Below are 10137 nucleotides of genomic sequence, written 5' to 3'. Positions count from 1 at the left end.
AAGGCCAAAACCACAACCTGTGTACCCAGTTCAAAACCAGTTTGCCCTGTTTGTGTCCAGATGTGCAGTTGTTTACTAAAGATCCACAATTTCCTGAATTATTCTGTCCACCTTATGCAATGTACCCCAAGTAAAAAAATAAAAAAAAATAAATAAAATAAAAAACTACCTCACAGAATGATGCTACCTGGAATGATGTGTCTAGGTTTCTAGCTGTTGATTGGAAGCAAAGCTGAAGCACTCACTATTTCATTCACTTAGTAGCAGGACTTCAATAGACCACTAAGCCTGGCACTGAAGTAGCAATGCCTGTTGTTTCCACTATCATGTTTTACTGTGGGGATGTTTGGCTTATTGATGTACAGTGCTTTTTTTTTTTGTTGTCCTTACAGAGCATTTTGTTAACATGTTCACTGCAAAAACATAAAATCTTACAAAGTATTTCTGGTCTGGGATATAGTGCAAATATTTTTATTAAACTTAAGATAAGACAAAACTAACTTTCAAGTTAATTTTCAGCAATACATGGGAGATTGCTTTAAGTCAATAATTTCTTAATATTGATGAAGAACTATTGGTACCATTGGCAGATTATTTTACTTATAACATGGGGAAAATGTTTTAAGTGAAATAATCTTCCAATGGCACAGGTACTTTTTTAAAACCAATTTTAAGGAATTGTTGACTTAAAACAAGCTCTTTTATCTTGCTGAAATGTTACTTGAAAGTTAGTTTTGTCTTGCTTCAAGTTTAATAAGCTATTTGCTAGAAACCAGACCAGAAAAACTTGGTGGCATTTTGTGTTTTTGCAGTGTTTCGTGTGTCTTCTTCAAGGATTGCTCCAAGCTGCTGACTGCACACAAAGCCTCTAATGCCCATTTTTTGGAAGATTTTCCCAGCTAAGGCTTGGATCTCTGCTCAGATTTTGAGCATCAACAGGTAAAGTGAGGTATCGCAAATTACTGAGCAAGCAAACCTCTTTGCTATTAATGTCATTTTATTTTACATGTTTGTGTATGTAGGTCTTGTAATTTCAATGCTTGCTGATAACGCTTCATGCATAAATATGCATAGGACTAGTAGTCAAAAGTGAAAATTTGAATTAGAATAGCGTAAGTATGGAGTTATACTTACTTGAGCAAGTGAGCTTTGCAAAATGCAGGAGTAATTTAATAGGCAGTAATTCTGCCTGGTTTGCAGTTAATTCTATTTTCCAAATTATATTTGTCATGAAAAATGGATGACAGCAGATCAGGGACCAACTCTGTTTTAATAGTGAAACCCATAAACTTCTATTTAAGGCTGAAAGTGACGGCAATTAAAATGAGGAGGCTTATAAAATGATTTCTTTATCAAGTTTAAGTTGCTATAGGATGGTTGAAATGTCCAATCTTCCTGGCCCCCATCTTAAATTTCCATTTGGAGAATTTGTTGTCAATCACAACACTGAACCTAGTTTTAAATAAGTGAACAATCCTTTCAAGCATATTTCTTTTGATTAAATGCTCAAAAAAGATTTGATAAATTTCTGCTTTTCATTTTGAAACAGTAATTAGAAAAAAATATCAGAAACAAGCTGAGTATAAAGTGCCAGAAGCAGCTGTTTAGCAAGCTAACTGTGACTTGCAAATACTGAAGCGTCCTCAAGTCACATCAGGCTTAAAAAATCATAAGCCTGCATGAGCTGGGTCAGATCTAAATGAGGTAACAGAGTCTGCGCATGACAAGAGTGTTATTTTAAAAATGCTTCAGCTCTGGATCAGAACATGCAGCCAGGGCAGCTTGAATATTCCACACTATTAAAATCTCTCCACCTGTGTGAGAAATTCACATTTAACATCAACACTCAGGTCTAGTGTTGGAAGAGAAGACGGAGACGTGGAGGATTGCTTCCTGATTGGGACAAGCTGGCAAAAGCACTTTATGAATGCAACACAGCACCTCCCTAAAGAAAATTACTTTGGTCACTTAATATGTGATGGGAATTTCAATCATTCTTTTTTTTTTTTGTTTTTTGTTTTTTTTCTGAGATGTCCATGCCGAACTTCCAGCCACAGAGAGGTCAACGTTGAACCCTGCTGGTTACTAAAAAGTCTCCATATATGCAGTGTTTTGCATTAATTATCAGTTCCAAAGACTTTTTTAAAATTCAGGACAAGATCAGACCCAGTTGTACGAGCCATCTTTAGCAATCAAGAGTTCATCATGAGCAAAACGGCAGAAACAGCAAGAAACATCACTGCTCTGCCATTTGATGTTTGGCAGACTTATCTGTTATCTGCATCCCTCAGAGTTTCACACATGTGGGAAAAAGAACTCCTTTGACTTATCAACATTGTATTTTCATAAATGCAGATGAATAAAATTGCTAAGAGGGAATACAGAGAGAAAATAAGCATTTACTGCCATTCGAAATCCAAATGTTCAGGCTCAGCGGTGAAGCTACAGTACTTGGTGTATTTGTTCCCAGTTCAACTCTCAGTCCTAAACCATCTGCTGCATGTCTTGCTCATATTCTGATCAGTAAAGGCTGCTACTGTCAGAAAAGCTTTTTTTTTTTTTTTAAGAAAAATCACACTGTGCCATAGTCCTTGGGCAGGACTCTAAACCTTAAGCTGCTTCCTGGTAGCAGGCCTTGTCTTGTAATTGGTGTGTGAGTGGGTGGACAAGGCAACAGCACTGTGAAGCTTTTACCATCTGCTAAGTTTATAAAAGCCATATGAAAGAAGAGCCTATTTATCATTCAACAATTTATGTAGAGGGTTGTAATTTGCTAGCATTGTTGCTGTGTGTACCTATTCCAGCGTAGAAACAGTGTTTTGTGTGCGTTTTCTTTGCTGTGATGTTGGTGAGGCCATTTAGGAGTTCTATCTTTTCACATGAAACTCCAATGCAGTGTTTTTTCGGCGGCGTTGCAATTTGAATTCATTTTCAAAGCAGTTTTTTGTTCCTTGAATTATGCTGTGAGAAATTTGAAACAAATACACAACTAGCACCGGTAGGTTTTTCTTTAAAAAGTGAGCCAGAAATTACTAAATGCTGGATGATTGTGGCTGTTGTGAGTGGGATTTCATTTAATTTCTTCTTTTATTTTATTTTTCCACTATACACCAGCTACATTAGTTAAAAAGAAAAAAGAAAAAAAAAACATTAGTTGGAAAAATATATTTTTCCAAAAAATATTGTCAGGATCCACTGTTCTTTATGTGGGCAAATTCTGTGCCCCATAAGAAAAACATGCAGTTTTAGCATTAGGAGACGGTGTGAATTGATTTTAGGTTTAGATGAGAGTCAGGCTTGAACTGATAATGGCTTGGTTTAGAGCAAGTTTCAGGCTTAGGTAATAAGAAATGAATAAAAAATGAAAAGAAGTCAATGCAAAGTCCTTATGAAGATAGAAAGACCTATTATGTGTGTGTGTGTGTGGGGGGGTGTGTGGGTGTGTGTGTGTGTGTGTGTATGTGTGTGTGTGTGTGTGTGTGTGTGTGTGTGTGTGTGTGTGTTTGTAAGCAAAGATTATTAAATGCGCAACAAATAAATAAAACTGCCAATAAAAATAAATAAAGATAATAGAAACAGTGATAAATGATTAATTGCATTACTACTACTACTACTACTACTACTACTACTACTAATAATAATAATAATAATAATAATAATAATAATAATAATAATAATAATAATAATAATAATAACAATAATAATAATAATAAATATATTTTATCGATACAAAATAAGAACATTACTATTATTATTTGTAAAGAATAATAATAAAAAAAGTCTCAATGGAGTTATTCAAATGAGAACAACTTGTACTTCTAAAAACAATCACATAGTTATAATTACAGAAATTTATGCAGGCCAGAGCCACCTCCGTGTTTCCATGGCTACAAAAAGTGTCCAGTTTAAGAGCTTCCTGATCCCACTTAATGGTCTGGTTTGGCCCCAGCTAGCCTTTGTATTTTGGACCAATGTGTGATGATGATGATGGCTATTCAGAAATCTAATGAGTCAAATAGTGTGGTTGATTGCTGCTTTGTTACTGTCAGACACTGATTGCCATCTCCCAGAATCATTACCATATTACACCAGTGAGTGTTATAGATGGAAGACATTAAAACTTGATCGCATTGCTTATTAGGACAACCATTCTTTAAAGAGTTACTGTTTTATACAGGTGGTCATGTTGGTTAGCTGCTGCAGTGTCCACAAAAAGAACAAGGTGGGATCAAAGGTGTACGAGCACCATAATCTCTGTAGCAGAAATCAATATCTAATCAGAGCTGATCAGAAAGAAGAAGATTTTCTCCTCTCCCTTGTAGTTCATGACACCTACACATTTGGCCAAGAAAAGATTGCACTTTAAATGATTTATTAACACTAAGCAAAACATTAGTCAAAAGCTGACGTGAAAGTGATGCAACAGAAAAGAAAGTCATGCCTCTAAAAGCCGCAATGCGACATAAAGGCAAAAACGTGCTGAAAGCGATTTCTTTGTCCATTTACTCATATCTAGGTCCATCCATTATGCTTGTTTTTCCTGTGCAAAGATTACTGGTGAGGTGGAGATGATCACAGCCAACAGTAAACAACAGCAAGGCAGAGCCTGGTAGCATCACCAGTCTATTACTGTACATGGCACAACCATTCATGTTCAACCCTGTCTCTAAAATTACCTATTACCCCAACATGCATCACTGCGGAAAGGTTGACTTCATGTTGTGCAATAGGTGCTTAAAATGAGCTGGCCAACCTGAGAACAACAGAAGTGTCAGGAACAATACTGGGGACAAATAAGAAGAAGCTCGGGTGAAAATCCTGTAACACTGACAGAACCCGAACATTTCGCTACCCAACAGGTATTCATCTTCATGTTTCCAAAGCTTTCTGCGAAAGCTATGGAGGAGCAGAAAATAATGCTGAATTCAAGGTTTTTTCATATTAACTGGTTCACAAGGTTTAAAGGATCACAACACCAGTGTAGACACTGTGATGCTGATCAAGTGTAGCTTGTTATCTAGTTGGTAACTTTGTTTTGTTTTTTGGGGATAAAAGATAAAATCAGTCAATCAAGACAATAATTTCAGCAACAAGGTTGTTCAAAGAGATTTAAATCACTAAAACTTAATATAGTCACTAACTGTGAAACCAATAACTAATATTACATTTTGTCAAGTGCCATCATCAAAATGATGTGATCTCGTCTTTCTGGTTTTAGTGAGAACATGAGCAACAGCGTTCTAGATCAGCTGCAGCTGTTGCCGTAATCAAAGTGACTAAAGATGAATGCATGGATGAGTTTCTCTAGATCTTCTTGGTACATTAGTCCTTTAAGCCTGGAAATGTTCGTCAGGTGATGGAAGTCCAACTTTGTGATTGTCTGCATGTGTCTCTAAAGGTTCAGGTCTGAGTCCATCACCACCTCTGATCTGATCACTGGTTTCTAGCTGTAATAACTGAAGCAGTGGGCTGATTCTTGTTTGTTCAGAAAGGTGAGTGGTTGGCAAACCAAACAGGCGATTATCTGAAAACAGGAAGTAGTAGATTACCCGGAAATCTGTTTTGAGTCAGGGATTTAAAGACGAGCGAGAAAACCACAGGAGGTTGATTAGCAGTATTAGCCATCAACTAGGAGCTGTATTAAATCTTCAGTCAAAGATCTCTTTCGATTAACTGCAAGACTGATTGCTACAGGAGCAACACCATCCACAACTAATCTTATTTGGATCATTTGAGTTATTATGACAATATTTATTTTTTTTATGGGACTAAAAGGTTTTTTTTATTTAATTGAATTGAAATACTGTTCGAACCCATCCCTTTAAAGGTTTGCAAAATAATCTAGATCCTTAGTGTACATTTTCTTGTACATTCCTTTAATCTCTAGGGTAAAACCAATGATTCCAAAAGAAACCTGCAGCAAAACAGAATAACATGCAATAAAATAAAGTTTAATCCTTGTCCTTTATTGTTCTTGTAGGTTTCATAAATCCATGTCAAGATTATTTTGAACCTTTGGAAACTTTCTGTCAATCTCACAAACCTAAAAAGGCATTAATATTAAATTGTGTGGTGCTTCTTGCTGTAGTGACATGAGTTTTACACAAACGTCAGCTTCAAAGTAAGTAAAAGAGAGATATACAAGTTGGAGTGTTTTGGTTTTTCTGAGAGCAATTAGCTTCCAAGCCCACATCTCGAGCATGCAGAACAGAAAATGATTTTCAATATTGTACAAGACAGATGGCTGGTGTTAAGGTTCATGTCTGATTTTTAATAAGGGAGAACTCATCATGATCTAAGCTTGGAAAAGAAGTGCTAGATTGGGTGACAATCTAAACAACAGACATGCAGGAGGAGGAAGCAGAAGCGGAACGTCGGGATGAATGCTCTCAACTGATTATCAGGCCAGGCTGCTTGCCTGCAGCCTGGGCTCTCTTTGCACGACTCATTAAACTGTGGCTTCCCAAAGCTACAGTAATGACGTACATCGTAGGGCATGAAATTTACTTCAGATCCAGAAATTGCAGAATTAGTCTGTCTACACAGTGAAAAGGAAAAACAACAAGCAGACGCAACAATTTCAGTAAACCTTACAAAAGTGTTCATATCCCACTAACATTTTTAGATTTTGATTCATTTAAAATTTTTTGTATCTTTTATTGGGATTTTGATCTGCCCGATATCAATTAAGGCATTCTGGTGAAGTGGAAGGACAATTTTGGTGAATTTTAAGAGCTGTTGTGCTGCTGGCATTTTAACTAAACCCCAGAAACTTCTTCCATGTTCTCTTTATCTGTGTTGACGGTGTTAGTTTTCCTCCAAAAAAAAATTTTTGCTTTGGTTTGATCTAGTAGTTGCATGCAAACTCCAAAAGGAATTTCTTGCAATTTTCTTTTAAGAATGTCTTTTTTCTTGTACCATTTCAGTTTTATCTGCTACTGTAATCCTACAATGCATCAGAAAAAAGTTTCCAGTCAGAGAGGGAAACTTTGAAGGTTATTTTACATTCTGTGTGCGAGTTTATAGTTTAGATACAAGTCTGTGCTGGTGGGAAATGAAAAAAGTATTGGAGGAAAGATTAGTCATAAATGTCCTGAAGGCTCTTGCAGATCATTTCATTTAAACACAACTGACTGAATGAAGTCTCTGTCTACAGTCTCTCCTTGAAATATTCAGTTCATGCACTCAGAGAGTTACATGCTTTTGTAAGAACATTAAGCTTAAAACTTCAAAGGTTCTAGTTTGAAGAAAAGTCTGTGTCCTTTTCAAGTAGACGGAAGTTGATTATTGTTAGATTGTCGGAAAACAAACTTTTTCCACATAAAAAATGGAGCTGAAATAAACGAAACATTTGCTTAAGGTTTTGGTACTAAGATTCTGAAAAGAATGGGGTCACTGGGGTAGATTTTCAGTGGCAAAAAGACACCTCACTGTGTTTCTATTACAAATGTGTGAGAAAAATGTTGATATTACCCTAATGCCAAAAACACAACTTCACAGTTGAGGTTCAATAAGAAAACATGCTGTACCAACATCCTTCTACCACTTCCTCTTGTCTTCTTCATCTTTTCCACCAATAGTTACATCTGGTTGCTGATCACGTGACTTATGTGATGGGAAAGTGTTTCCATTGCAATTTTGTGATATATACTAACTATGATATAGCCAAAAACACACCTCATCCTAACTTTTTTTTTTTTACAAAAAATGTGTCTTTTCAAAATTGCTATGTGTCCAACAAGTACATTTATTTTTGTAACTCCAATTTGCACAATTTAATGGTCAATGCAAACACAACTACCGAGCACTGAATCCTATGTTGCTGCCATTTTTGATGTAACAAAGTGATACAATTGGAGAAAATGCCTCAATTCAAGTATCCGTTCTAGGGTAAAAACCAGATCCACTAGCATTACCTCAACAGGTAAAAATGAAAGCAGATTTGTGATTCTTTGTCTGTTAACGTCATTTTAAGAGCAAAATTCAACTGAGTACACAAAACATTTTTAATTTCTGAGATCAAAATAGCCACAAATCAACCAAGAAATCGCTCACATTTACCTAATTTGACCCGAAGTAACTGCTCTGACTGATGCAGGTTTCCAGAAGATGGAGAGCTAAGAAAACCTACGGGAAGCAGCTGTCAGAAGGGAAGGTTTTTGTGCTAGCTAGTCAGCCATTGCACTGCAGTGAGCATTTCAGACCAAAGTTTTGACAGGTCAGTCAGTTCTGATCAGACCTGCAGCTGTTGCTCCAGTCTTCATTTTTTCCCAACTCATCACCATGAGGTTGTGTATAACTATTATGTAACGCTGTTATAATTCAATGTGGATGATTCTTAAAAATATATATATACATCTTCCTGACCTTTCATCTACACCTTCCACCTTTAATCCTTCGTTTTAGCCTGTTGCTTTTCCGACCTCAAAGGAGACTCAGGTGACCCCGTCACTGGATCATCGCTCCCAACGTATCCAAGAGGCTGAGCTCCTGCCTGTGACCAATGCTGTGAATAATATGTGATAGCTCTGCTTCAAACAGCTGTGAGCATCATGACCCTGGGCCACATCCACCCTTTCTTACTCTTGTATAGACTCATGTTCACATACAGAAAAACACTGAAGCATGCCAGTACTGAATCTGCATCCTGCAAACAAATGCACACAAATAGTTCCTAATATAAACATGTATTATATTTTCTCTTTTTGAGATGCTGGTTTTAAAGTTTTGTTTGTTGTTTTCATTATTATAAATTTGCCTGTATGTGTTTTTAGTGTATAGTGCTTTGGCTAACAGAACATTTGTACATTTGTATTTATTTTTCTTAGATTATTGTCAGACCTTTTGTCCCTTGGTTTGTTATTTTTTGCATCTTATTCATGTGTCTGTGTTAATTAGTCTTTCACTAAGTTTCCTAATTATTTTTTGTCATTTTAGCCTCTGCCACAGTATATAAGCTTATCAATGTTATTGTATTTTGCTGGAGTTTTCTGTTAAATACTTTGCTTTCTTGTCATGTTCCTTCTTACTGTTTTATAACTTGTTTTTGTTTTACATTTCAGCCAATCAGATTTCACATAACCAATCAAGCGTTGAGAAGCCCTAAAATGAGCCAGTGTTGTTTACACATAAGTAAGGAAATTAGGAATACACTACAATAAACTTAACTATGTCTATGTATTAAAATTTATACAATTTGTCCACATATCAATTAAAAAATATTGAATGAATTCAAAATTATAAACTGCAATGTTGACAATCGAAATTTAATGATTCATATTTGACAGTAAGAGTACAAAACAATCTTACCAGTAATCAAAAAATATAAACAAATATGAAATTTAAGTTCTAAAAGGAGGATTCTGGAGTTCTGAAGAATATTTAAACAGAGGAATACCTTTAAGCAGCTTTCGAGGTCCAGAAACTGCCTTAATTACAGGACAGGACAGTAGTTTCTACAGTTGGGTCAGGTGGTTGCTTACTTTTTTTGCAACAACTTGAGCTGCTGCTCTGGGTTCAGTATGGCTCATGTCTTCCTCTTTCAGCTGGAGGAAATGTCAGCCTTGGCTTCAGAGCTGCTCTGACCCTCTGAGGCTGGGAGGCTGTTGGATGTCAGGCAGCTGCACTTTTTGTGATCCAGAACTGAATTGTGAGCAATTAAAAGAAAACTTTCTTGGTGGATTATCTCTGTTTCAATTGCATGAAAGAATAAACAAACAAATTTACAAGAAAGAAAGATTTGCTTTAGAATAAGAGAGAAAGCCTTGTCTATGTAGTCTATTTTCTTTCCCAGGCTTTTCACACTTTTCTTTGCCCAAACACAGAAATGAAAGCTCAAAGAAGTCGTCCAATCATGATAATATCATCATTATCCGACATATATGTGTAGAATAAACAATTTATAAAAGCAGCTTCATGATCAAACACATTATATTTGGACAATTTTAAGAGTACAGTCTGTGGAATAAAATGTATTATTATTATTATTTCCTTTATTTAACCAGGAAAACCCTGTTGAGATCTAGATCTCATTTTCAAGAGGGACCTGGGCAGAAGTCTGCAATACACAGTAACCTGGTTACAGAATAAAACTAATTAATACATATGCACATGTGCAAAACAATAGAAAACAATTTA

Source organism: Gambusia affinis, linkage group LG11, assembly GCF_019740435.1.
Source record: "Gambusia affinis linkage group LG11, SWU_Gaff_1.0, whole genome shotgun sequence".
In the NCBI taxonomy this organism is placed as follows: Eukaryota; Metazoa; Chordata; class Actinopteri; order Cyprinodontiformes; family Poeciliidae; genus Gambusia; species Gambusia affinis.
Note: the sequence above shows the minus strand (reverse complement) of the source record.